General features: G+C 48.3%; 1 long non-coding RNA gene across 1 annotated transcript; it reads right to left on the bottom strand.

Annotated features, from left to right (window-relative positions):
* Positions 1-411: 411 nt before the first annotated feature.
* Positions 412-25042, bottom strand: LOC311613396. The gene is made up of 4 exons (XR_014793447.1): positions 24872-25042; positions 4081-4191; positions 2639-2714; positions 412-2273 (listed from the first exon to the last, which is right to left on the bottom strand). It is a non-coding gene; the product is annotated as an uncharacterized lncRNA (long non-coding RNA).
* Between the last annotated feature and the right edge of the window lie 2593 nt (positions 25043-27635).

Genomic DNA, 27635 nt, shown 5'->3' with positions numbered 1-27635 from the left:
TTTCGGAGGGAAGTTAGGGAGGATGGTGGCCGAAGGCCCTGCGTTGGACTGTCACCCCCAGAAGAAGAAGCTGGACGAGAGCAGGACGAGAGGGACCGCTCCTCCACCAGGGAGGGAGCTTTCCCTCCACCCGCGAGCCAGGTGGGAGGACACATTACACACTCAGCACAGATACCAGGACTGGCCTGGGTGACCACCTAGTGGCTTCCTTGCAGATGGAGGGTGGACAGCACCTTTGCGGGTGAGTGGGTGGGGCTCAGCACAGCCGGGAGCACCCCAGTGCCTACTTTTCCGGACGACCTCAGAGGTCTTGTAAGAGCCAGAAGGGAAGACAAGACGCTAAACATCTTAATTTTTCAAAAATATAAGTTATAATCTCTATTCAATGTAACAATTTCTATTTTGTTTTTTAAATATGTCTTTATTGATTTCAGAGAGGAAGGGGAGGGAGAGAGAGAAACATCAATGATGAGAATCGTTGATCAGCTGCCTCTGCATGTCCCTCATTGGGGATCGAGTCCACAACCAGATTTGAACCCCAGATCCCTCAGTCTGCAGGTCAATGCTCTAAGCACTGAGCTGAACACCTTCATTTTATGATAGGCTTGGCCAGTGAGCAAAACCTGCTCTGAAGTCAGACATGTGCTTTGAAGTGGTTTTCATCCCAATATTAAGGAAAATAATTCAAATTTAAATTACTTCTGCTGTCCTCTTATTTACTACTAGAGGCCCAGTGCACGGATTCATACACCAGTGGGGTCCCTCAGCCTGGCCTGCGGGAATCGGGCTGACACCGGCTCTCCAACATCCCCTGAGGGATCCCAGATTGTGAGAGGGTGGTTCTCAGGTGACACACCCCATAATTGGGCTCCCTCCTCTCTGCTTCTGGTTGTGTCACCAGAGAACCGAGCTGCCAAGTCACTGCAACTTGGCAGCTCCTGCGTTGGCATCTGTCCCGTGGTGGTCATTGCACATGATAACTACCAGTTGGGTGGTAACTATAGAGATAGAGATAGAGATAGAGATAGAGATAGAGATAGAGATAGAGATAGAGATATATATCCCTATCTATTTATACATATAGATTTATTTCTTCTTTACAAACCTGCTAGTTCCAGATTTTTGTATAACATTTTTATGGACAATACAAATGGGTCATCTCCTCTAAAAAATGTAGCTAGAGCCTCATTGATATCAAGTGCAGGAGTGGGACTTTATCTTGTGGGCCCAAAGTTTACAATGAGTAGCGTAGGAGTCACAGATGGAGTCTGGAACCTTCTCTGACAAATTTCCAAGCTGGTTGTCTCTGTCAGGTCCCCCTTCCCTAGGTTTTTCTGAACTTCATATTGTGGGGTGGGAGTTCATTCCTCTGACAAAAATATCCATTAATTTATAGGGAGTACACCCAGGTTTAGGCAATGGGGGAGGAAGGAATGCTTACTAAAGAGTCGAAGAAGGACAGACTGGGGTATACGGCTACTGTCAAGTCACGAAAGCTCAGAAGGAGTCTGAAGAAAGTATGGAAGGAAGGGGGTCATGGGTGTTATTTGCAACAAAGATAAGATTATAGACCAGGAGAAATTTAATGATGTTGAATTTGATGATTGGTCAGTCGGGGATCATGGAGAACGTACTTCAGTGGGGCAGTGGGGACAGTGGCTTTATGGCAGGGGGTTAATAATAAAAGAAGAGATGGTGGTCACAATAGTACAGATGTTTGCTTTAGAAGTTCAGTGGCCGAAGGAGAAGAAAATGAAGATGGTAACTGGGGCCCAGAATTTATCGAAGATTTTTTCCCTCAAAATGGGAAAAACCAGTACATATTTGAGCCGGAGGACACAGACAGAAGAAGAAATTAAAGAAATAAGAAACAAAAGATGTGACAGAGGGAACTCTTCCTGTCCGCTGGGATTTCATAGCTTCCCATGCTAACAGCTAGATGAGTCGAACTTTTAAAAACTGGATTCACTGGTGCAGTGATTACCACCTTCCATACCACCTGCCTCCAGACTCAGCTCTCTGCGCTCCACTATGCGTTCATATTGTACTTAAACCACGGACCACTGGAAGTCCATGAGGTCCGAAAGGTTGGCCCCTGGGTGATGCCTGGCGGCAGTGATTGCCAGTGTATTGTTAGAACCATCCTTTTCTCCTCAGGCCGGTGAACTTCCTGTGGAGTGTTTATAACACTTTAGGGGAATTTCCATTTGGTTGCTTTTCTTCAGTTTCCTATCTTTGTGACAGCACTGTTGGATTATTGAAGCTTTGTCCTTCTGTAAAAATGAATGAATGAATAAATGAAGAGTGAATATTTGACACAAAGATCAAGTAACATACGTGCATGTGTGTGTGTGAGTGTACACTCATTGGAAACCCAGTGCATTCCTACTGAACAGCTCCTTTGCACAGAGATTGTGTTAAGTGCTGAGCTGCACAGAGTAAAGATACAGGCCCTGCTGCCAGAGAAATGCCCTCTTTAGGACAGCGGTTGGCAACTGGTGGTCCACGGACCACTGGAGGTCCATGAGGTCCGAAAGGTTGGCGACGGCTGCTTTAGGAAACACGTCAGATATGCAAACAGACATTTTAACATGAGGAGGGCAGAGATAGAAGTATGTCCAGTATTAAGTCCACTTGCCTGGATACAGTGATGTTTAAGCATCTATATTTTGAAGGGTAAGTGAAAGCAGGCACAGGAAGGTGGGAAGAGCATCCTAGGAAGAGAAAACATAAAGTCACAGAGGCCAAAGAAAGTGGATTGCAGGAGGGCAGTTCTCAGGTGATGCACCCCAGAATAGGGCTCCCTCCTCACTGGTTCACTAGAGGCTGGTGTACAAAATTCATGCACAGGTAGGGTTCCCTGGCCTGACTGGTGATCAGGGCTGATAGGGGTATTCTGGCTGCTGGCTAGGGCTTCCTTTTTCTGGCTGCTGGCTGCCAGCTGGGGCCTTCATTCTTTGCCTCCCCCTGGTGGCCAGTGCACATCATGGCAAGCGATCAAACTCCCGGTATCCCTGTTGAACTCCCAAGGGGACAATTTGCATATTGGGCTTTTATATAGATTGTTATTTGGAACTACTATATGTAAAGTAAGAGGGATGCCTGAAGGATCTGAGGTATGTTTGGGTAGGGGCACCAGGTAAGGTTATCAGGAATCTGATGTAACATGCTAACATCCTTAAAATTTATTCCATAAACAGTGGGGAGCTATGGAAGAATTTAAGCAGGGTAAGGTCAGATCATATTTATGTGCAGATCAGGTCCATTAGAAAATGATTGATTTGAGAGAATGATCCCATTAGGAAGGTCTTTGGCTTTCATTGACCAAAAACCCAACTAATAGCAGCTTCAACTAATATGTGACAATATTTTCCATGCGATGAGAAGCGCAGAGAAAGGTAGTTTCTGGCATCGGTGTAGCCACTTGACAAGGCATTAGAGGGCCAGGTCCATGTCCATGAGGCCATCCTCACCACTTTTGCTTTTAATCCTTATGCGATTACTCCGTGGTTATAGGAAGGCTGTTACTGCTCAGGTACCATGTTCATGGGTAAGAGCAAAGAAGGGGAATGGTGTGGTGCCAGCATCGTCAGTCTCTCTTCAGGGAAGCGCAATGTCTCTCAGACGCTTCTCTGGTTCATCCCCAGCTTGGTCCTTGAAAACTGACAAATTCAGCTTTCTGCCAGGGACCTGACCTTTTCCACTTCTTTGAATGGCTCACCAGGCTTTCATGACTGCTCATTCCATGGTTGGAATACAGTCGACATTGCTGGAGGCTATGCAGGGCAGAGTCAAGGAGGTGGCAGAGCAAGGAGGGCCATTTGTCCTTCAAGTAGCTCTTGTTCTCTATGTGGAACAATTAAAAACCATGGGAGAGAAGGTAGGAGCCAAGGCCCTGGCTTCGTACAGAGACCCAGTGTCCGTGCCAGGCCCTGGCCATACGTCTCCTACACAGTGGATGTCAAGGTCAGATGTCAGCACTGCACCTTGCTCACCACCACTCTGAGGAGTTGTCTGGCTGGTCTGCCTCCTGCAGACATAGGGGAGTCAGCCTTTGGCCAGAAGCCCCGCCCTCCTTACCTTCACAGGGGCACAGACTGGCTGGACTTTGCCATCTCTGAGCCCTCCTCCTGTCCCATGTGTCAGCAGGAAAGGGAACCACTCTGGCACCTCCATCTTATTGACTTATTCCTAAATTTGAAAAATAACAAAGCAATATAGTATTGTTATAAAAATGTTCTAAAAAAAAAAATAGGCAATCATCCATAATACTACCTCTCCGATAAACCGCGTGTAATCTTTTACAGTTTTTACCCCCGGAGCAATGCTTCTGTGTGCCCGCCACCAGACGGTGCACAGCTTTGCAGCCGCTGTATTTAGAGTCAGCGCTCATGGAGGTGTTGAGTGACGGGGTGTTGATGCGCAGCCTTCACAGGAACAGGAGGCACTGCCGCTTCCCGTTGCTGCTGCTGTAAACTGCTGTCAGCTTTCCCTGTTGGGCAGGACTGGGGCAGTGAAGGTTACTGGGCACACCACTTCTTATCCTCCCCTGAGGATGTGTGTTCTTTTAAAATTGATTTTGGAGAGTGAAGGGGGGGGGGTGATAAAGAGAGAGGGAGTGTGGGAGAGAGAGACATGAGAGAAACATTGGTTGGTTGTCTCTCCTATGTGCCCTGACCAGTGATAGAACCTATAACCTAGGGATGTGCCCTGACTGGAATCAAACCCACAGCCTTTTGGGGAACAACCACCTGAGCCCCCTGGCCAGGCTCAGACACACTGCCTTCCAGGCACAGCTGTAGAGTCCCCACACAGACCAGAGGAAACCCCTTGCTGGGAGTTGAGGGCTGGAAAGCCGATGGCAGGAGTGAGGTCAGATCACAGTCGCACCGTTCATCCCTGAGAGAAACCATTTGAGTGCAAAGGCAGTCTCTCCGGTTTGTGACCTCGGGTGTGGCTCTATTTTTTGTTTTTATTTGCCCAAATCTTGCTGTTTTGTCTGGCAGCTATTCAAGGAGCAGGAACTTTCTTTAAGGGACCAAGTCTGTGGACCCTGAATTCTCTCTTCCCACAGGGAGTGTATCTGGGTTGCTATTCCTGTTCACTCCGTGATTCAAGTATTGCTATGTTTTAGAACTGCCATGGGATTTTGGAAACTTAGTAAGTGCTGGTTAACTAAAGTAACACACACAAAATTATAATTCAAAAGTCACACACGCACACACACACGCGCGCGCACACACACACACACACACACACACACACACTCTAGAAGCCCAGTGCACAAAATTCATGCACGGGGATAAGGGGGTAGGTGGGGAGTTTCCCTCAGCCTGGCCTGCACCCTCTCCAATCTGGGACCCCGGGCTCCTAGGACCACTGGCTCCTAACCACTCACCTGCCTACCTACCTAATGCTCCCAACTGCCCTCCCCTGCTGGCTTGGACGCCCCTAACCCCTTGCCAGCCTGATCTCACCCCTAACTGCCTCTGCCTCAGCCCCCACCACCATGGCTTTGTCTGGAAGGAAGTTGGACTTCCGGAAGATGGCCAGTTGACCCGGTCTAATTAGCATATTACCCTTTTATTAGTATAGATATTTTATTGATCTCAGAGAGGAAGGGAGATGAAGAGATGAAGCATCAGTGATGAGAATCATTGATTGGCTTGCCTCCTGCATGCCCCCGACTGAGGATCAAGCCCACAACCTGGATCTGTACCCTTGACTGTAACCGAACCTGGAACCCTTCAGTCCTCAGGCCAATGGTCTATCCATTGAGCAAAACTGGCCAGGGCCCACAATCCTTGTAGTTCAGTTTTGCAAGTTTTTAACCCACAAAATTTACACGGAGTTCCACCTGTATTAGTCAGCATTATCCTTTTTTCCCTTCCATCCATTCTGAATCATTCCCAAGAACTGCTCTAAAAGAACACAAGTGTCTCCTTTGACAAACAAACCACATGTGCCTTCCACCATTTTTCCTCTCAGCTCCTGACTTTCTCTGACAGTCTAATAAATAGATCCAATAAGACAACATTATTGCGCTAATTTCCTCCAGACTCATCTATCCTGGGAAGCCCCTCTTCTGTCTTGTCGGTTCCCCGTGCACCATGATGAGAGCTATTATAAAAATTACAGATAAATGCTTCAAAACGTCAGCAGCCAGATTAATCCCAGAATGTCTCTCGCTCATGCAAACTAAGCGGTGAGCCTCCAGCTGGCCGAGACGTTCTGGATGACAAAGCACTGATGTTTGTTGTGCTGGGTGCGGGGGAAGGCGGCTCCCTGGAGGACCTGAGGCCAGGAGTCTTAGGGTGTAAGCTCCCCCTCTATTGCCTCAAAAATGGGGAGCAGGTGACAGTCACCCAGGAGGGGAGCTGGGTCCGGTGAGCAGATGAGGAAGACCGGAAGCGGCCGGATTGACAGGGGACATCGTCCTGTGCCCCTTTTATCTGCTCCAGCTTCCTTTAATGAAGCTGAGGTGACCAGTCTCGGAACTGGACATGCTCCCTGCCCTCTGCCCTCTGCCCTCTGCCCTCCAGAACGCTGGACGGTCTGTACACTTGGCAGCCCCAGGGTCCTCCTGTTATTCTGTATATGGAGGGCTCTGAAGTAGGACCTTGACAAGAAGGGTAAGGAGCCAAAGAGAAGACTCATGAGAGATGTTGGGCTTGATTGGATGGACCGTCTTTCCAGGCTACGGCCACGGCCATGGCCACATGCTCACGGCTGGAGAGGGCGCCTGTGTGAGCAGTGCTCTCCTCTTTGGCTGCAGCTGCTGTGTGCCCAGACCCAGGATGGAGGGTGTGAGCAGGCGCAGGCCCTGGGTGCGGGGCCGCCCGCTCCTCGCATAGCACGGATGTTTCTTTTCCCTCCGGCACAGAGCCAGGGCCGCCTGTGGTGGCGGGCGGAGCGCTGGACTCTGTAATAGTTACCGAAGCCGCCACCCATGGAGCAGCCCTCTGGGCCAGCGACGTGGTGGAAGGCATCCTCTTTCCCACTTCCTTCGGGAGACAGTTGATTTGCCCAAGACTCTGCGATTCCTTAGAGGGAGACGTGGCACTGGAACCCGGTTTCCGCTGCTTGTAACACCTGTGTGTGTTACACCAGGACACCCACTCCTGGGACACTGCTTCCCAGGAGCAGAGGGCCGTTCTGATTCCAGCTCCACACTCACATATACCGCTCAGCTTACTCACCGGTCAGATGGAGGGGACACGCCGGGTGTGGTCTGACATGCCCACTGGCTCTCCCGTTCTGTGCGTTGCCTGATGCTTATCTTTAAACAGAATTCCCCTCAGCACAATCTTAATCCGTTTGGAATACATGGGCGAAGGCTGAGAGAAACTCTGAGTTCACTTCATTACCGTGGAGTGAGTGCCCCTGGGTACCGCAGGGACAGGTCCTCCCGGCCTGGCCTCCGGGCTCACCGCGAGAGCAGGGCAGCGGCACTGAGTGTGCTGCGCGCACTGCGCGTTCTGCGCAGAGAGAACAGCGGGTGTCGACGTTTCTGAGGCTAATTCACAGGAACCGGATCAGTCCGGCCTGTGAACGTCTGCATGCGGCCCAGAGCAGGCATGCCACAGGGGTCCGACATCAGAGCATATCCTGCACCGCAGGCCCCTCGGTCCCTCTTCCCTCCTGTTCTCCTCTCCTTCCCTTTGGTCCTGTTACTCTTTTGTCTCACGTAACCCTGTTTCCGTGGGGCTGTGGGAAGAGCTTGAAGCATTGAACTGTGTCAGCCTCAACAGAGACCAGGGAAGATGGTGACAAGGGAGGGAGGGGCTGGATCACATGGCAACCATGTAAAATCTCCTGAAGAATTGCCTGTTTTCCAAAGTGGCTGCACCGTTTTACATTCCTACCAGCGATGGGTGAGGGCTCCCGTTTCTCCACATCCTTACCAGTACTCACCATCCGCCTTTTATCATAACCGCCCTCGTGGGTGTGAAGTGCGATTTCGATTTGTATTTCCCTGATGGCAGGTGATGTTGAAAAATTTTAATGTACTTATTGGCCACTTGTGTATCTTCTTTGGAGAAATGTCTATTCAGATCCTTTGCCCATTTAAAACTTGTTTCTTTTTTGTCTTCTTATTATTGAGTTCTTTATATATAGCAGGTCTTCAAATGACATTTCATTCAATGTTGTTTTGTTATAATGTTGATGCGATACCATAGGAACTTAACTATTGTTTATGTCAATTAACCTATGGTAAAATTGGTCTTGTTATTTGCTGTTTCACTTAAAGTCACAGAACCTATTGGCTTTGCTAAGTAAGGACTTACTGTATTCTAGAAGCAAGTCCCTCATCAGATACATGATTTCTCTAATTCTTGGAGTTATCTTTTTAGTGTCTTCATGGTGTCCTTGGAAGCAAAAATATTTTAAAATCTGGATTATGTCCGATTTGGTTGTCTCTTATTGCTTGTGCTTTTGAGGTCATGTGTAAGCAAACTGGCTAACCCAACATCACAGACTCCTGCTTGCTTCCTCCTGAGAGCTCTACAGTTGCTCTTACATTGAGGGTTTTAGAAGGCGCATTGCGTGACATTTAAGACTCGGATACGCCTTTCTCATGCCGCCCTCGGCTGATGGCAGGATGGGGAGGAAGAGCTTAGCGGAGCCTTTCTCACAGGGACCCCGAGTGTTGCCGTTCACGAGACAAAGATTTACCAGGCTCGGCAGAGCTTCTGATTACGGTAAGGTTTGCTTTTGAGGGATTCCCTGCGGAAATGGGGTGACAGACGGACTGGCTCTGCCGTGGCCCGGGCGATGGAGGCACAGAGGCTGCTGCGGCCCCAGCCGGACACCAGCACCGGATGTGCCCTCTGCCTGCGCCCCGTCCTGCCTGCTCTGCAGCAGCCTGGGGCCTGAGGCCCTCTCCGGAGTTGCCCTTGGTCCCCTCTGATCTGGGAGCCACCTGCACGTGCTTGTGCGCCTCCACCTCAGGCCTGGTGCCCCATAGCCCCCGACCGCCTGCTGCACCCCCCTCATCCCCCTGTGCCCGCCCTCCGTCTCCCACCCTGTCCGTCCGCCTCTCCTGCTCTGTGGCGGCCGTTCACGATGTTCCAGGATAATGATCGGCTGTTTCTCCCGCCCTCCCCCTGGCCGCCCGCCGTGGAGCTCACGCCTTCGTATCTCAGGTGCTCCCTTTTCGAATCTTCTCTTGCTATAGATAGAACTTAGGAGGTTTCCATGGAAACTCCTGGCCAGAGGCAGGGAACTTCTGAACAGGGTGAGAGGCTCCAGCTTTGCTCATTTCAGGGGGCTCCGGGAGTGTCTCCCTCGCTCCTCTTCCCACCCCAGCCCTCCCCACCCCTCTGGGCAGCTCTGGCATCCGCTTCTGTCTGATCCTCTGGGAGCCCCAGCGCCTGTGCAGCCTCAGCCCTGACACGTACGTGGTGGGCACAGGCCCGGGAGGAGGCCCTGCGGGCGGCTGACTGGCCAGCTCTCCGTGGTGTCAGGAGGCAGGTCCCGGCCAGAGGAGCTGGGCTCAGGTCCTACCCTTGTGTCCATGTTACCGCACAGAGGCAGAGGCCATGTCTGGGCCTCCGGATCGCATGGCGCTGACCCCCACTCGTAAGCTCACTACTCAGGGGCCTTTCCCTATGCTGGGCAGCGCTGGTCTCAACATCCTCAGAGAGGTTTGGAGTTTGGGGCATGACACCTGGGTTGATCACACCTGGTTGAATCAGACCTTAAATATCTAGTCCAACCCCGGCTGGTGTTGCTCAGTGGGTAGATCATTGGCCTGTGGACCGAAGGGTCCCAGGTTTGATTCCAGTCAAGGGCACGAACTTCGGTGGCAGGCTCCTCCCTGGCCCGGGCCCTGGTCAGGGCTCCTGCAGGAGGCGACCCATCGATGTGTTTCTCTCACATCACGTTTCTCTCTGTCTTCCCCCTCTTCCACTCTATAAAAATCAGTGGAAAAGTATCCTTGGGTGAGGGTTAAAAAAATCTAGTTCCATACACAGGACTTTTTTTAATGTGGCATTTTGAGCGGGGAAATATTTAGGGAGACCTGTGTGCCACTCACTCCCGGGGTCCAGGCACGCCCGGCGGTGGCTGTGTGCGCGGCCCCTGTGCGGGCCTCTACCTCGGGACCCGATACCCTTGGCTCAGCGGCCGCTACACCGCTTCCCCCAACGTCCCGGCGCCGCGGGAGCTCACAGCTCCGCGTTGGATGGACCTGAGGTCCAACGTGAGGAGGACCTGTCCCTGGTTCCTGGCTCCTGACCGAACAGAAGCCCAAGGGCCAGGGCCAGCCTCCGGGTCACGGAGCAGGATGACGAGGCGGAGAGGAGAGGCGGGAGGGCCGGTGGGAGCTGCGTGCCCCGGCAGACAGTGTGGTGAGGACACCTGGGCTCGCCGGCCTTGCGCTGCGGGCTTCTACTTCAGGGTCTTCCTTTTTCACCCTCCGGTTCCTTCCCTCCCGCGGCAGGAAGGATTTACTTCCCAGGGTGGCATTTCGGTTCAGTGAGAGTGCGTGGACTCTGGAGCTAGACAACATTTGCTTGGAACTCCAGCTCCATTGCTCCCTAAATGTGGGCGTGGGCAGTTCCTGACCTGCCGAGCTCGTGTCCTCGTCGGTAAAGGGTAGAGAACATTGGACTTCAGGGCTGGTCTGAGAATCCCTGTCTCTCTAGCACCTATTGCTCCCAGCAGAGCGGTTGGCTCCTGCTAAGTGTACTAAATGCCGGCTATTCTCATAAGTCCTCTTCCTGTGCTCCGGGAAATGAATTCTTTCCTCTTTCCTAAGTCGTCCATATCTAGAGGTTCTTTCCTCTTTACAAACACACTCACATCCTCCTGATGATAAAAACGGAACCTCTCACCCTGGTCAGAGTGCTAAATGGTTAGAGCGTCAGCCTGCAGACCAAAGGGTCATAGGTTTGATTCCTGGTCAAGAGCACATACTTGGGTGGCAGGTTCAATTCTAGGCCCCGGTTGGTGTGCATATGGGAGGCAACCAATTGTATCTCTCTCATATCTTTCTCTCTCTCTCCCTCTCTCTTTCTCTCTGTCCTTCCCTTCCTTCCACTCTTTCTAAAAATAAAAATCAATGGGAAGAAAACATATCCCCAGGTGGCTGACTATCAACAACAAAAGCAAAAAGCACCTTAATACCCATCAAATCTGCCAGAGCTTGGCTATTATTTTCTTCTATTGTTCTGATTTTCTGCAAAAATCAGCATAATCAGCATACAACTATCTCCCCAAATTCTTCACTGCCCCTTGACTTTGTAACTTCCTCAGACCCGTTTGCTCCCACGAAAATCATCTGAGGTCTCCCACTCCCAAACGCCTCTTCCAGGCCTCGCCCTGCCCTGCAGCCCTGACATCCCAGTCTGGTCCTTCTTCATCTTCGGTGTCTGTGCTGGGGGTTTCCTCGGTTTCCGGTTGGCCTATCTCAGTATTCCTGTCCAGACCCCCTCCCCCCCTTCACTTCTCTTTTCTTTCTCACCCACAACGTATAAATGTTGTTAGCACTGGGTTATTATCTGATTGTCCTCCTGTTGGCTCTACTGTAAAGCTCAGGAGGGCAGGGACCTTGTCTGCCTTGTTGATTGTGCTGTTCCCACTACGGGACCTTATCCCAGTGCCTGGTTGTGTCCAACACATACTGGTTGACCGGGGACAGACTCTAATATCCCCCAATGTTTCCTGGCTTCTCCACCATTTGCTCTCCAGATGAACAGCTCACCTCCTTTTTGGACTCTGTCAGGAGTCAGCAAACTTTTTCAAAAAGGGCTTAATACCCTGTTTTCCCGAAAATAAGACAGTGTTTTATATTAATTTTTGCTCCCAAAGATGCGCTAGGTCTTATTTTCAGGGGATGTCTTATTTTTCCATGAAGAAGACTACGGTACACATTTATTGTTAAATGAAAATAAAGGAAACTTATTACCTGTACGGTAGTACGGTAGTTGTCAACACAAACCAGACAAACTGTAAATCCTACAGTATCAAGAATTTACTCTTTTATTCAATGACAATCATGTCATCATCTTCTGGAGGTAGTTGTCAACACAAACCAGACAAACTGTAAATCCTACAGTATCAAGAATTTACTCTTTTATTCAATGACAATCATGTCATCATCTTCTGGAACATCATCATAACAATCCAATTTCTGAATTTCCTGGTGAATTTCTTGTGACTCCATTTCTTTCAGAATCAGTGGACCAAATCTCTCATGTTTAGCAATAGCATTCTAAGACAGAGCCTAGAGGGGGCCTTATTTTCAGGGGGATGCCTTATATTTCACTCAGAAGGAAACCTGTAAGTAGGTCTTATTTTCGGAGGATGTCTTATTTACACGGTAGTAACTGCAGAATTTCAGGCTTTCAGGCCACATAGTGTCTGTCCCTGTCACAGCTCTGAGCTCTGGGGCTGCAGAACAAAAGCAGCCGCAGATAATAAACTTACGGTGTGCCTGTGTCTTAGGAAAACTGTATTTGCAGAACATACTGCCTCCAGTCCATAATTTTCAGAGCTCTTCACTAGCGTATGCTTCCAATCAGTGGATATTGTCATCTGATGGACTTAATGCCACCTCACATTCAATCCAGCTGACCTGAAATTAACTTCTCTTTCTTCATTCTCCAAACGCCCACCCACTAGCTGTGATACTCAGCTCATTTCTATTATCCCTATTCTTCTGGTTCCCCAGGAGCCCTCTGAGTTAACTCATCTTCCCCTTCCTGTCTCCCTATCCAGTCAATGAACAAGTTCTGACCAAGTCATTCCTGCAGTTTTGGTCACACCATCACTTGCTATAGCTCAAGCTCTCATGAACTTTATCATTTCTTACTTTAAATAATTTTTATTTATTTATTTTAAAAATATATTTTATTGATTTTTTACAGAGAGGAAGGGAGAGAGATAGAGAGCTAGAAACGTCGATGAGAGAGAAACATCAACCAGCTGCCTCCTGCACACCCCCTACCGGGGATGTGCCCGCAACCAATGTACATGCCCTTGACCGGAATCGAACCTGGGACCTTTCAGTCCGCAGGCCGAAGCTCTACCACTGAGCCAAACTGGCCTTGGCTACTTTAAATAATTTTTAATTTGACATACCGTATTATGATTAGTTTCAGGTGTACAACATAGTGATTGGACATTATATAACTAACTAAGTGACCACCCTGATAACTCCAGTACCATCTGACACCACACATAGTTATTTCAGCACTAATGATTATGTTCCCTATGGTGAGACTATACCATAACTACTAAGTTGTACTTCTTAATCCCTTCAACCTTTTCACACTCCCCCCTCCCCTCCCCCATTTCTCCTCTCATCTGGCCACTGTTAACATGTTTTATGAAAAAGAGGGGGGAAAAGAAAATAACAAAAAGAAAATGTTTTCTCTTTCTGTTTGCTTATTTGTTTTTAAGATTTCACATACAAGTAAACCCATCAGGCATTTGTCTCCCTCTGTCTGACTTATTTCATTCAGCACAATTCCCTCTAGGTCCAGCTATGTTTTTGCAGATGGCAAGATTTCATCCATTTTTATGGCTGAGTCATATTCCATTCCATTACATTTATGCACCACTTCCTCTTTATCCATTCATCTAGTGGTTGCTTAGATTGTGTCCGTATCTTGACTATTGCAAATAATGTTGCAATGAACATATAGATGCATATGTCTTTTCAATTTAGTGTTTCGGGTTTCTTCAGATAAATACCCAGAAGTGGGATTGCTGGATACTTCCTTGTCTCTTATTACATATCCTTAGTTTTAAAGTTTATTTTGTCTGGTATAAGTCTTGCTACCCCAGTTTTTGTGGAGGTTTTTTTGGTTTGTTTGTTTCCATTTGTGTGAAATATATCTTCCCCACACCTTTACTTTCAGTCTTTGTGTCTTACCATCTGAAGTGAACCTTGTGTAGACAGCTTATGTAAGGGTCTTGTTTTGTTATTCATCTAGCCTCCCTATGTCTTTTCATTGGAGAATTTAAAGCAGTTGTTGATAGAGATGTATTTATTGTCAATTTGTTATTCATAGTTTTTATTTTTCTTCGTTTTTCTTAAAGAAGACGCTTCAACTTTTTTTTTTTTTTTTTTTTTTTTTTTTTTTTTTTTTTTTGCAATACTGGTTTGGTGGCGATGAACTCTTTTGGCTTTTCTCGTTTGGGAGGCTCTTTATCTCTTCTTCAATTTTACATACTAGCTTTTCTGGGTAGATTGTGGGTTCTTGCTTTTCATCAGTTTAAATATTTCTTGTCAAAGCATTCTGGCCTACAGAGTTTCTCTTGAGAAATCAGCTGTCAGTCTTATGGGATTTCCCTTGTAGGCAACTGACTACTTGTCTCGCTGCTTTTAAAATTCTCTCTTTGTCTTTACCCTTTGGCATTTTAATTATGATGTGTCTTGGTGTGGCCCTCGTTGGGTTCATATTGTTTGGGACTCCCTACACTTCCTGGACTTGGAAGTCTGTTTTCTTTACCAGGTTAGGGAAGTTTCCCATCATTATTTTTTCACCTCGGTTTTCAATTCCTTGCTCTCTCTCTCTTCTCCTTCTGGCGCCCCCATGGAATGCTTGAAGTTGTCCCAGAGGCTCCTCCTTATACTATCTTGCTTATTTTGGCTTCTTTTTGCTGTTCAGATTGGGTGTTTTCTGTGTCCTTATCTTCTAAGTCTCTGACCTGATTCTCTGCTTCATCTGTACCGCTGTAATGCATTGTTCATTTCAGTTAGTGTAATCTTCATTTATGACTGGCTCTTCTCTTTGTTGAAGTTCTCACTAAGTTCACCTACTCTTCCTCTCTAAGTGCATTAAGTATCCTTATAACCAACACTTTGAACTCTGGATCTGGTAGATTGCTTATCTCCATTTTGTTTAGTGCTTTTTCTGGAGTTTTGTTCTGTTCTTTCATGTGGGACATTTTCTTTGTGGACTCATTCTGGCTGCCTCCCTGTGCTTGTTTCTGTGCATTAGGTAGAGCTGTTATGTCTTCCAGGCTTGGTACAGTGGCCTTGTGTAGTAGGTGTCCTGTAGGGGCCAGTGGCTCAGCCTCCCCAGTCACCTGAGCTGGGTGCTCCATGTGCATTCCCATGCGGGCTGTGTGCATCCATCCTCCTGTTATGGTTAAGCCTTGAGTGCTGTTGGTGTCTCAGTGGGAGGGCTTGACCCCCCTGGCAGGTCTTCTGCAAGAACCGGCTGGAACCACATGGAGAACCAGCTGTGCAGGGGCCAACCTCATAGAGCAGGACTTACTTCAGCAGGGTTCTGGTGCCCACTGAGTCCTCCACTTCTGTGCCAGTGGTTGGGTGCTGCTTCAACATGGTCTGAAATTGTCCAATGAGTGTGCTGGTTCTGGAGTCGAGCAGGAGATGCAGGCCAAACTCGCCACCTGTGCTCTGTCCGCAGCCACCCAGCATGAGCTACAAAGTGATGGCCGCTACTTTTGCTGGGGTTAGAGTTACCCAAGGAAGGCCTCGCTGAGAAACAAGCCTGCTGTTGCTAGTGCCGGGCCTGGGTCTATTTAGTGAGAGGTATGAGGCACACAAAGGCCAGATGCTGCTTGTTTGAGAGATTTTAGGAAAGTCCGAAGCATGAGCCAAAATAGGCCATTTGTATGGCACAGCCATTGGAAATGACTTTAGTAGGCAAAGAAGTTAGAGGGGGTGAGGTCTCAGGGAATCACCAGGGCTGGTTGAACAGTGTTAGCCAAGTTGGTGGAGACTCAGATATGGTGCCCACCTGCTGGACCTGTGGGTGGAGGGCTCAACAGAGTAACAATGGCCTCTGCCAGCACTTCTGTCTGTAAGAAAGCTGCCCCTCCCCCCCACCTGTCACCCCCCCACCCTCAGCTCTCACTCTGATTCCAGATGATTCAGTCCATCCCCCTGGTGCATTTCAAGCTGCTGCCCCTGCACTGGAGCTCAGAGAAAATAAGTCCAAGGAAGTCCATGTGGGCCCTTTAAGAGGAATGCCGGGACTCCCAGAGCTTCCTTCTCACTCAACAATTCTGCTGGTTTTCACAGCCAGAAGCTATGGGGCTTCTCTTCCTGGCAGTGGAACCCTGGGCTGGGGGACTGGTGTAGGGCTGGGACCTCTGGCGCCTCAGGGGGTCACTCTAAAGCTGAGAGATCTTTTCCGTTTTTATCCGCCACACGTAGTTGTGGGACAAGCCTGTTCCAAGTCTCTGCACCTCCTACCAGTCTCAATGTGCTTTGTTTCTTATATCCTTAATTGTAAGATTTCTGTTCGGTTAGCTTTCAGGTGGTTCTGAATGATGGTTGTTCTGTAGTTTAGTTGTCATTTTGATGTGGTGTGGGAGTATGTAAATACTTTGTTTACCTATGCCACCATTTAAGAAAATATTTTTTTATTGATTTCAGAGAAAAAGGGAGAGGGAGAGATACAACCATCAATGATGAGAGAGAATCATTGATCAGCTGTCTCCTGCACACCCCCTTCTGGGGATCAAGCTCACAATCTAAGCATGTGCCCTTGACTGGAATTGAACTCAGGTCCCTTCAGTCCATAGACCAATGCTCTATCCACTGACCCAAACCACCGAGGGCACCTATACCACCATTTTGACCAGAACCTCTCACGAAGTTTATCTTGAAGCCTGTATTTGCATCCTAATCACTAATTCCTATTGTTGAGCAGGTTTGACTGAGCCCCTCTACTCGCCTTTCTTAGCTTTGTGTTCCTACTAAATGCAGCTCAAACTCTTTAACATTGCTTTCAGCCTCTTCGCCCTCTTGGCTTCCACTCATCCTTTCATGCCTTTATTCCTTCTTTCCGTTCATCCTGGGATATCCTTCCTGCCTCCGTCTCCCATGAGAATTTTTACCCTTCAGCACCCGAGGCTATTCACCTGGAGGCCCCCCTCAGCCTCCCGCCCGAAGGGCATTTCATGTCCTACTGCCCTCCCATCCTGCCTTGCAGTGCGGTTGGTTGTTTACACTCTTCCCCTCCTTAGTGTTGCAAGCTTCTTGAGAATGGGGCCATGGCATGGTCATCCTCATGGATTCAAATTTAATGTAAAGCCTATACACTGAGGTATTGTTTGTCGAACTGAAATACATGTTTAGTACTGGGGTCATGGGACGAGTCCTATTGTTTGGTTGATGTCATAGACCATTGACTATATTGCCGTGTGTGTACATTTATGTCCAGTTACACTCTTCTTGGCATCTATCGTTTCCTTCCTGTCTTCACCTTTATGCTTTAAAGATGTCCAAAGTAGGTCTGAGAGAATACTATCGCAGTTTCTTCATCCATCTCTGTCAAGCAGACCTTCTGGAATATCAGAAACTTAGATATACAGGCTTTGGAATTTGACTAACCTAAGTTGGGCTTTCAATTTTTGACCTAGTTTTGGAATTCTAGTTTTTGACCTAGGTGACTTTGAGCAGGTTGTTAAACCTCTCTATTTTCCATTTGTTAATGGGGTCTTGATACCACTTTACAGGAAAATGCCTTCTCTCTGTAGTATTTTCTCTTTTATTTCTAAAAAGAGTTGGACATGTTTGTGGGGGTGACTTCCAGCATTCTATCTCTTTGTAAAGGCACTCAATCTTCAACCCCAGATTCTTAGAATTTCATTTTGAATTGACTCACCATGTACATCTGTCTTAAGCAACAGAAAACGGCATGGTCTCTCCTCGCTGCCATGAATAGCAGGCAGCGCAGCAGCTGGATAGCACGCTTGTGGATGAATACCTCTGTTTTAAAATATTTTTTATTGATTTTTTACAGAGAGGAAGGGAGAGGGATAGAGAGTTAGAAACATCGATGAGAGAGAAGCATCGATCAGCTGCCTCCTGCACACCCCCCATTGGGGATGTGCCCGCAACCAAGGTACATGCCCCTGATCAGAATTGAACCCGGGACCAATCGAACTTGGGACCTTTCAGTCCACAAGCCGACGCTCTATCCACTGAGCCAAACCGGTTTCAGCTGGATGAATACCTCTTACTTCTAGATGATGCCCAGCACATCCTTCACCTCATCTGTGGGGGAGGGTGGCAACATCAGCTCCTGTTTGGGTCTTCGAGAGGAGACAGGAAGTATACAAGCCCATTCTGTGTGCTCAGGACCAGTGCACCACATGTTTGCTGCGTGCCAGTTGTACCAAGATTGCCACCATTTGTTAACTGCTTGGAGGGCCTTTGGTAGAAGTGTTTTGAGTTTGTGTTCCTTTCAAGGAAGCAGGTGAAATGAGAAAGGTTGAAGTGGCCAAAAGCAGTCTCTGAGCCTCCCCAAAGAATTACAAATCAACTCAGTTGGGGTGTGCAAAGCTATTGAATACCAAGACGTTGGCATTTTAAGACGCATCATCTGGCTTCATGAGTAATGGCTCTGACTGTGAAGTCCCCCCAGGAAGATTCCTCAAAGGAGGGCTAATTTGGCACAGTCCTCGGCCGAGTCACGGCTCACAGTGGATGGCTGCACACTTCAGAAAGGCAGCGTGTTTGCTGACACACAGGCCCACAGACGAACACGAGGCCCAGTGTTTGTCATCACAGACAGACTGTGTTTAGAAGGAAAGTAAGAACAAAAGCTCCCGAAGTCCCTGTGCCAGCATCTTTGAGTGGAGTGGGCGTCTGTGCCGGTGGAAGGACGGAGCGCCCACCCAGCCTCTGCTCTCTCCCTAAGCTCCATTAAGCACGGAGGTCACACATCCCGCGACTTCTTCGGTCCAGACTTGTTAACGTGACAAAGCCATTGAAACCTGTAAAGATTGTTTGTGAGTTTATTTGAGCCAAATGTCAACCTATGCTGGGAAGCAGAACCTCGATGAACTGAGATAACCCTCTGGAGAATGGTGGATTACATTAGTATTTATACATTGCTATCAAAGGAGGGACATAAGTGGGTACCATGAAATTCATTGGTGATAGACTAAGGAGGTGGGATAAAGTGAATTGGTGGGAAACCCCTGGGATTGGATAGAAAGTAAAATGATGGACACACACTTAGGTGGATGCAGGAACAATTAACATGATAATGAAGGAATCTGTGGTCTCTGTCCTGGTGCCCACCACATTTGGTTGTGCCCCAGGGGCTCCAGAAAAAGGGAAGTTACAAGCTACCCAGACATTTCAAGGGTATGTTATCATAGATGCAAAAAGACAGCTAGGCTCAGTTAAGGTAAAAGTAGACCTGGTCAGGGAGGATACCGGCCTAGGATGTAACTGGCCACCATCACTGCTTTAGTTAAAGTTTCATTTCACACCATCCTTTGTGGTTATTTTAGGTCTGAGTTTGCAATACCGCCACGCAGGCCTCCCCTGAGCTGTCAGGTCAGCATGTGGCCCCTCTCGTCCACAGACTTTAGCATCCCCAGAGGCTCAAAGTTTTGTTTTCTGGCCTCTGTGTGCATAGAGGTAAGCACCAGCTTTCAAATACCACCACAGTACCCGCTTGACCTGGTGTCATAGACTGAATATTTGTGTCCCACCTAAATGCTATGTGGAAGCCTCATCCCCCATGTGAACATATAAGGAGGTGGGGCCTCTGGGAGGTGAATAGGTCATGAAGGTGAAGTTCTAATGAGTGGGATTGGTGTCCTTACAAAGGGACTCCAAGAGCTCTCTCATCTCTCTGCCATGTGGACGCAGGGAGAAGATGGCCCTTTAAGAACCAGGAAGCAGGACCTCACCAAACACTGAGTCTGCTGACGCCTTTATCTTAGATTTCCCAGTAAATACATTTCTGTTGTTTCTAAGCCTCCTCATGCGTGGTGTTTGTGTCACAGCAGTCCAAAAGGGCTAAGACACAAGCTGGTGCCGGGAATGGGGTGTGGAGATACTCCTTCTCAGGTGAAGGGTAAGCTGTCTCAGCTGACTCCTCCTCCCACCACGAAGGAGGCAGAATGCCTAGTGGGTCTCCTTGGATTTTGGAGGCAACATGCGTTACTCCAGCCTATTTACTGAGCGGCCCGACAAGTCCGAACGTTCGGAGTGAGGCTCAGACACGAGAGGCTCGTCAAAGGTCAGGCTGCTGGGCAAGCTGCTCCGCCACCCGGGCCCGAGAGCCAGCAGATCCCGTGTCCGTGAGGTGGCAGTGGCAGGCGGCGCTGTCCTCTGGAGCCTTTGGCAGACCCTGGCGGTGAATCACAGCACAGGCCTTAGGATCGAAGAGGAAGGCCTTGCCATCACCCGCCGATAGCTGCTCGCCTTTTAAGAAGTACCCCTTGGCCTGCTCTGGGCCTCTGTAGAGACTGAACACTGACCACCAGACACCCAGTTACTGTAGAGAGCGCCTGGGAAGGCACATGGCATTTCTTTAATTATTGTCAGCTGAATCCAGAGGCCTCTGCACCGCCACGCCCTGGAAACACACTCTGCCAAAAGGCAGAAGTGTTGTCAGCTTGACCTTCATTTCTGCCAGGTGCCCGGGGATTGGGTTTTATTATGTAAATCCAATCAAGCACCAGGAATGAATAGGACTTGCCCACCCAAGAATGCAAATGATCTCCTTTGTCTTGATTTTTAGTAAAACTTCCTGGTATTTGGGGTATAAAATAAAACCAATGCATCAGCTCTGGATCACTGCCTCCCCATCAGAAGAGGGCAGCAGTCCCACCAGGTCCCAGCTTTTTCCTTCTATCTCTGTTTCTGTTTCTTTCTTTCATTTTCTCAATCCCCAGCCACCCCTGCTCAGGAACTGGACTGCTCCCTAGCCATGCTGGACACGGAAAAGAGAGAAATATTTACAAGTTACCTCGTGGCCTGAAGCTACCTATCATCAACGGGGTGTCAATGACCTACAAGCCATAAAGTTGGGCTGCATCGCCATCATCACAGGGAAGTGGTGTACACGACGGTCCCAGCAAGCCCTGAAGGCACAAGTGACATGAGGAAGTGGCCTAAAGGGCTATGGTCCCCACTCCTGCTGTGCTCCCTCTCTCCCCCAGCCTGCACCTACGGCCTCATCAGTTGACAAAGGAAGACAAGACTGAGGCCCATTTTACAGTTGGTTCTGCTGTTTATAAGCTGGAGAACCAGGAAAGCTGGTGGTGTAATTCAGTGCCAGGGTGAGGGGGTTGAGGGAGCCAATGGCGTATAAGTTGTAATTCAAGTCAAAAGGCCTGAGAATCAGAAGCCCTGATGTCCAAGGCCAGTTGAAGGTGGATGTCCCAGCTCAGCAGAGAGCAAAGGTGCCCTTCCCCTGCCTTTTGGTCTAGTCAAGACATCAGCCATCGGGTGACGCCCACCCCCATGGTGAGGGTGATCTTGTTCGGTCGACTGACTCAACACTGAGCACTCTCCCAGAAGCACTCCCAGAAATATGTTTGACCAGCTACCCGGGCATCGCTTAGCCAATCAATTAACATTGACCACCAAAATGTGTAACGTTTATCTTTAAAATAACCAGATCGACAGCTGCAGATTATTTGTGACGACAAAAAGTACTGTGGGTGTGTGGACAGGAGGGAAAACAGTGACTGCAGTGGAGAAACTTACAAATGCTACCTCAGCCAGCGATCAAGGGAAAAATGAACAACAATGTTGATAGATCCTCCCTTTCCCCAGCTGATGGATGGAGAATGACGTAAACTACACCTGCAGCCGGACATTGCTGAGTACCTAACCAGGCACCTCATATGGACCATACACTGAACCACCAGTCAGCACCTGCCAAATACCCTAAGCCCCCGATCCCTAAGTCCCTAGGTCCCTAATCATGTGCCTTACATGAAACCACCAACCAGCTCTTGCTGAGTGCCCTAAGCCCCGTCCCTTCTCTTTCCTCCCCTCAGAAGGCGTGTTCACCCTGCACATGGGCTCTCTTCCTTCGGGAGGCAGCCGGCAGGGTCTTCTCCTGCAATAAAGCCTGTGTCCTGGTCCCGGTCTCCGGCTCCTCTGTCCCATCTTTTTTTTTTTTTTTTTTTAATATATTTTATTGCTTTTTTACAGAGAGGAAGAGAGAGGGATAGAGAGCCAGAAACATCGATGAGAGAGAATCATCGATCAGCTGCCTCCTGCACACTCCCCACTGGGGATTTGCCCTCAACCAATGCACATGCCCTTGGCCAGAATCAACCCGGGACCCCTCAGTCCCCAGGCCGACGCTCTATCCACTGAGCCAAACTGGTTTCGGCAGATAGTGTGTACTCTTGATATGATATGTTGAGCATGGCACTTTACCTCTGTGGCAGTCCTCCCCCAAACCCATAAGCCCGGTACATCATGAGAGAAAGATCCCAACTGAGGACATTCTGTAAGTACCTGGCTCAGTACTCCTCAAAACTGTCGAGGTCATCAAAAATAAGAAAAGTTTAAGAAACTGTCATCCTAACTGGTTTGGCTCAGTAGATAGAGCATCAGCCTATGGACTGAAGTGCCCTGGGTTCGATTCTGATCAGGGGCACATGCCCAGGTTGAGGGCTCAATCCCCAGTGATGTTTCTATCTCTCCCTCTTCTTTCCTCTCTGAAATCAATAAAAATGTATTTTTAAAAAGAAACTGTCGATCAAGAGGAGCCTAAGGAGATAAAATGAATAAATGTGAATAGGGATCCTGAATAGAATCCTGAAGTGAAAATACGGACTTTAGGTAAAACACAAGGAACCTTGAATCAAGTATGGACTTTAGTCAATAATAATGCATCAATACTGGCTCAGTAATTGTGATAAACGTGCCTATGAATGTGAAATGTTAGTAACAGGGGCAAGTTGGTGTGGAGTATATATGAACTCCATGCATTGTCTTCACCACTTTTCTGTAAGTCTAAAACTATTCTAAAACTTATGTTAAAATAGTTACGTTCAAATCAATTCATTAAATAAAAAGGTGAGACCCTCTGGCGTGGAAGGAAACTTAAAAACCACCTCGTCCAGGTGTTTTTAAATATTTCTTCACACAAAAGCACTTTTAAATTTTAAAAACTCACTTGATTTAAACAGACTAATGTGCGGAAGTCCAGCTGTTTGCACAGGAACGTGGCTTTGCTCTGGAGGAGGCTGGGCTCCCCGCGCGCTGCCTCCTAAGCCTCTGGAGAACATGGCACATCGGGGGCACCCCGGCTCTCCCCTGGGGCCCCAGTCTGTCCTAGACACTCTACACCGGCACCCCTCTGGGAAATCAGCTGTCTATGTTTTATGACTTTTTATGACTGTTACAATTCCTTGCATTTTTATTTTTTTAATATTGAGCCAAATCTGTTTACAATGAATCTGTTGGCGTTAGTCTCATAAAGAATAAATGTCAAATAGAGTTTTATTCTTGGTGATTTTTACTTTTAGAAGATGGACACTTTTTCCTGTCCCCTCCCCATGGCTCATGTCTGATAGCACAGACATCCCCGTCCCTGCCACTGGCGGCCAGGACAGGGCCATGGCATTGTCTCTGTCCCTGCACCGCCAGTCCCGTGGCTGCTCCGCAGAAGCCATCTGCAAACTCCGTCTTAGCTTCACTGTCGTCCCCATCTCACTTAATTCTGTCTTTTTCTCCCCTTAACTTCATGCCCGCTGCCTTTTTATTGAACCTGCCTTGCAAATTTTCTGGCTTTTCAAATTTTCTGTATGCCACTTTCCTCGAACACATAATCCCACCCCTAGCTCCATTTTATCTCAGCTGATAAGTCCTTAGGACTACTTTAAAAATAAATTAGAAGTGCCCTAGCTCAGTGGTTGGCAAACTCATTAGTCAACAGAGCCAAATATCAGCAGTACAACGATTGAAATTTCTTTTGAGAGCCAAAAACCGACTTCTGCGCATGGGCCATGGAGTTTTAATTGTACTGTATGTGAGCGCCCGCACTTGGTGTTTTGTGAAAGAGCCACACTCAAAGGGCCAAAGAGCCACATGTGGCTCGCAAATCGCAGTTTGCCGACCACTGCCCTGGATGGTTTGGCTCAGTGGATAGAGCGTCGGCCTGTGGACTGAAATGTCTCAGGTTTGATTACTGTCAAGGGCACATGCCCCGGATGCGGGCTCAATTCCCAGAGCGGGTGTGCAGAAGGCAGCCTATCAGTGATTCTCTCTCATCATTGGTATCTCTCTCTCTCTCTCTCTCTCTCTCTCTCTCTCTCTCTCTCTCTCTCTCAATGTCTCTCTTTCTCCCTCTCCCTCTCCCTCTCTTTCTTTCTTTTTCTCTTCCTTCCTCTCTGAAATCAATAACTATTTTTTTTAATTTAACAAATACAAATTAGAAGTCATGATGTAAGGAGTCCTCCAACTTCTTAGCTCTATACCTAGGAGCTTAGCTGCAGCTCTCCTCTTCCTTTCCCCTCCCCTCCTAAGGTTCCCATCTCCTGTCTCAGGCTAATTTTAAATCAGAGTTTCAGATCTTATCACCTCCTGCTTTTTCAGACCTTGTTTAATTCATTGTCCTTTGACAGCTGCTCCTCCCTGAAACTGCTCTTGTCCAGATGACCAAAGTCCTTCTTGGCATCTTGATTTTACTTAATTCATTATTTTATCCAATATTGACAAAGCACCTACAGTGCACCAGACACTGCACCATGCAGTGTGACGGCCATGAAAGGGGAGGTGGAATGCGTGTTGGAGTGTGTGGCTGGAGGGTTTGGGGAGGAGAAGTAAATAGAGGAGCCAGCAAGTATACATGCAATGTCAGGGGATGAGGGATAAATGCGGAGATGAGAAATGAGTCAGGGTAAGATGGAAGGTTATTATTTTAATGGGGTGATCGGAGAAGTCCTCTCTGAGGAGGTGGCATCTGAACTGAGATCTGAATGAACAAAGGCCTGGGCCATTCTGGTTCCCAGGAAGAGCTTGACAATCGGTGGGAACTGCCAAGACAATGGCCCAGAGTTAGGAGTGGGGAGTTATACTTGGAGGGACAGGAAGACCTGTGTATTTGGTCAGAGGGAGCACGTTAAAGGGTTAGGATTAGAGTGAGATTAGAAGAGACGCCAGATCACATACCTTTGACCTTTGAAGCACATTTTTGATTTAGCTTCCAGACTTTTCTCCTGCTCCCTTGCTATTCCTGCTCAGCCTCTCTTGCAGATCCTCTTCTCTGCCTGGCCTTTAGGGTTAACATCTGGCAAGCTTCTATTCTAAGCGTCCTCTCCTCTCTCTGGACATCCTGTGCCTGGACAGGACACAGAGCAGCCGCTTCATAAAGGTTATTTGATTCTGGCTATTTGTGTCTCATCTCCATTCCGTTAACTCTTCTCAGACCAAACTCTGGCCTGTCTACAGATCAACACCGACGTGTGACCCAACGTTCACATGTGACCTGACCAAGCAAAGATGAAAATGGGATTCTCTCCTCATTATATTGTATTTAGGTCTATAATTCTAAAAGTGTCATCTAAATCTGTGACTCAGCCATCGCTGTAGCCCTAGTGCCTAGCACGGCGCCTGGCTGATTGTTGAAGGAATTTATGAATCCACTGAAGAAAGGCAGGAGTCACGTGTTGGCACCCAGATCACCGTACTGATTAAAGATGAACATTACTCTTACCACACTCGCATGCTCGCAGAGATAAATCTCCCGGCCGTCATGTGCTCTCCGTGTCTGTGTTACATTTTATCTTGTTATATTTGGCTCATTTTCCAGGATTTCAAGATTGTTAGGCATTTTGCTTCAACCACTGCAATCGATTTTCCTCTGATTCAGACGAGACTACGTTTTATATCTTCAGTTCAGCCACCGATGAACAGAGGCGGCCAGGGACACAGCCAGCCCTCCTCTCACCCTGCTCATGTCTAACAAGTGTCGTCACAATACAGGAGTCGTTTCGTTTGCATGCTAAAAGGAACACTGAACATCATCAGTCAGGCCTGAGTATTCTGCAGATGAGGAAACCAAGACTCTCACATATTAGGTCATTTCAGCAACGTCACAGGTGATCAGTGGAGGAACGGGAGGAGGGAGCAAATGCCAGCTACTCTAAGTTCTGTGAGCAATTCACTTTCGTTATTTCCTTCTCATTTCGGTAGTTTGCTATGTGCTGCCCTGTAACAAACTGTCCTAAACATAGCAGCTTAAAACAATAATAAAAGATTCTTAAGCCGAAACCGGTTTGGCTCAGTGGATAGTGTCGTCTGCAGACTGAAAGGCCCCAGGTTCAATTTCGGTCAAAGGCATGTACCTTGGTTGCGGGCACATCCCCAATAGGGAGTGTGCAGGAGGCAGCTGGTTGATGTTTCTCTCTCATTGATGTTTCTAACTCTCTATCCCTTTCTCTTCCTCTCTGTAAAAAAATCAAATATATATATCGTATATATATGATTCTTAGCTCTCCGTTTCCGTGGGTTAGGAACTCAGAAGCTTGGCTTGATGGTTCTGGCGTAGGATCTCCCACGAGGCTGTGGCTGGCGGACCACTCGGGCATCTGCAGGGCTGGGTACGCCAGGTGGCTCACTCACAGGGCTCCCGGCTCTGCCCAAGACGACAGCGTTACTCACCACGCACCTTCCCGTGGGCAGTGAGGGTCCTCACAGCACAGCAGCTGGCATCGCACAGACCAAGTGATCCAAGAAAGAGCGAGCATGGAGGAAGCCCAGTGCCTTGTATGGGCCCGCCTCCGTAGCCACCCTCCGGCATTTCTGTGCCATCTATTGGTTACACGTCAACACGCTGCGTGTCGGGGAGGACCACACGGCGAATGCCCCGAGGTGGGGAGCACGGGTGTAGCTCCTGGGCCGCCGATCACGTGGCCAGCACCTGAGCTGAGGCTCTTCGCTTTTGCTCATACTAAAACGATACCCTCTGAGTGGTTCTCCTTCTCTAATTCCCTTCTCTTCTGAGTACAGATCCCATGGCACTGCCTGATGAGTCTCGGTAAAATGTAACTCTGACGATATCATTCCTGCTCTACTCCTTTGCCCTCTGTCCTTCTTTAAAGCGTTGGAAGTCTTACTGTTGCTAAGGTGACCGTATAATCTGTTACCCAAACCACAGGACTTTTGAGAGTGAAAGGAGGTGCCCTTAGCGGTGATGCAGGAACCAGAGGGGCGCACTAACACTGCCTGAGGGAACCAGGACATGCGCCTCCCGTTGCCCACACATTACAAACGAGAACATTGCTCTCACTGCTGCTGTAATAGTTCTCTCTCTCGTCAGTCTTCTCTCTGACTGCAGTGCCGGTGTTTCTTCTCTCCAATAACACTACTTCGTGTTCCCACACACAGCCAGACTTCAGCTCCAGCTTCCTGCTCCTGCCTGTGCTGCCGCCTCCCAATGGCATACCGCCTTCCCCCGCCCCCACAGCCCCACGTCTCAGGGTCTCAGGACTCAGCCTTCCAAAGGCTGCACTCACACCCTCCCCAGCGCACTGTGACCTTTTATCTCAAAACCTCTGCCCCATTCGCTTTACTTCTCCATCCTTCCCTTCTTTCTTTCTACCTCTCCTTACTTCTCCTTTTCTCCTTTTCCCATAAAATTGCTGAGTGTCTTTGGTGTACCAAGCACTACGTATCTAGGCACTTAGTGTCATTTTTTCTTGTAGTTATTTGTGTGTCTATTCTGTCTGCCCTACAAGTTTTAAGATATTTTTCTATTTTTCAATTATAGTGGACATACAATATTATATTAGTTTCATGGGTACAACCCAGCAATTAGATATCATATAACTTACGAGGTAATCACTCCCATAAATCTAAACCCATCTAACCTCACATGTAATTATCATAGTAATATTGACCATATTCCCTATGCTGTACTTTACATCCCCATGGC

Source organism: Pipistrellus hanaki (genome assembly GCF_964339955.1).
Source record: "Pipistrellus hanaki genome assembly, chromosome: 19".
Taxonomy (NCBI): Eukaryota; Metazoa; Chordata; class Mammalia; order Chiroptera; family Vespertilionidae; genus Pipistrellus; species Pipistrellus hanaki.
This window is presented reverse-complemented; position numbering and strand designations above follow the sequence as displayed.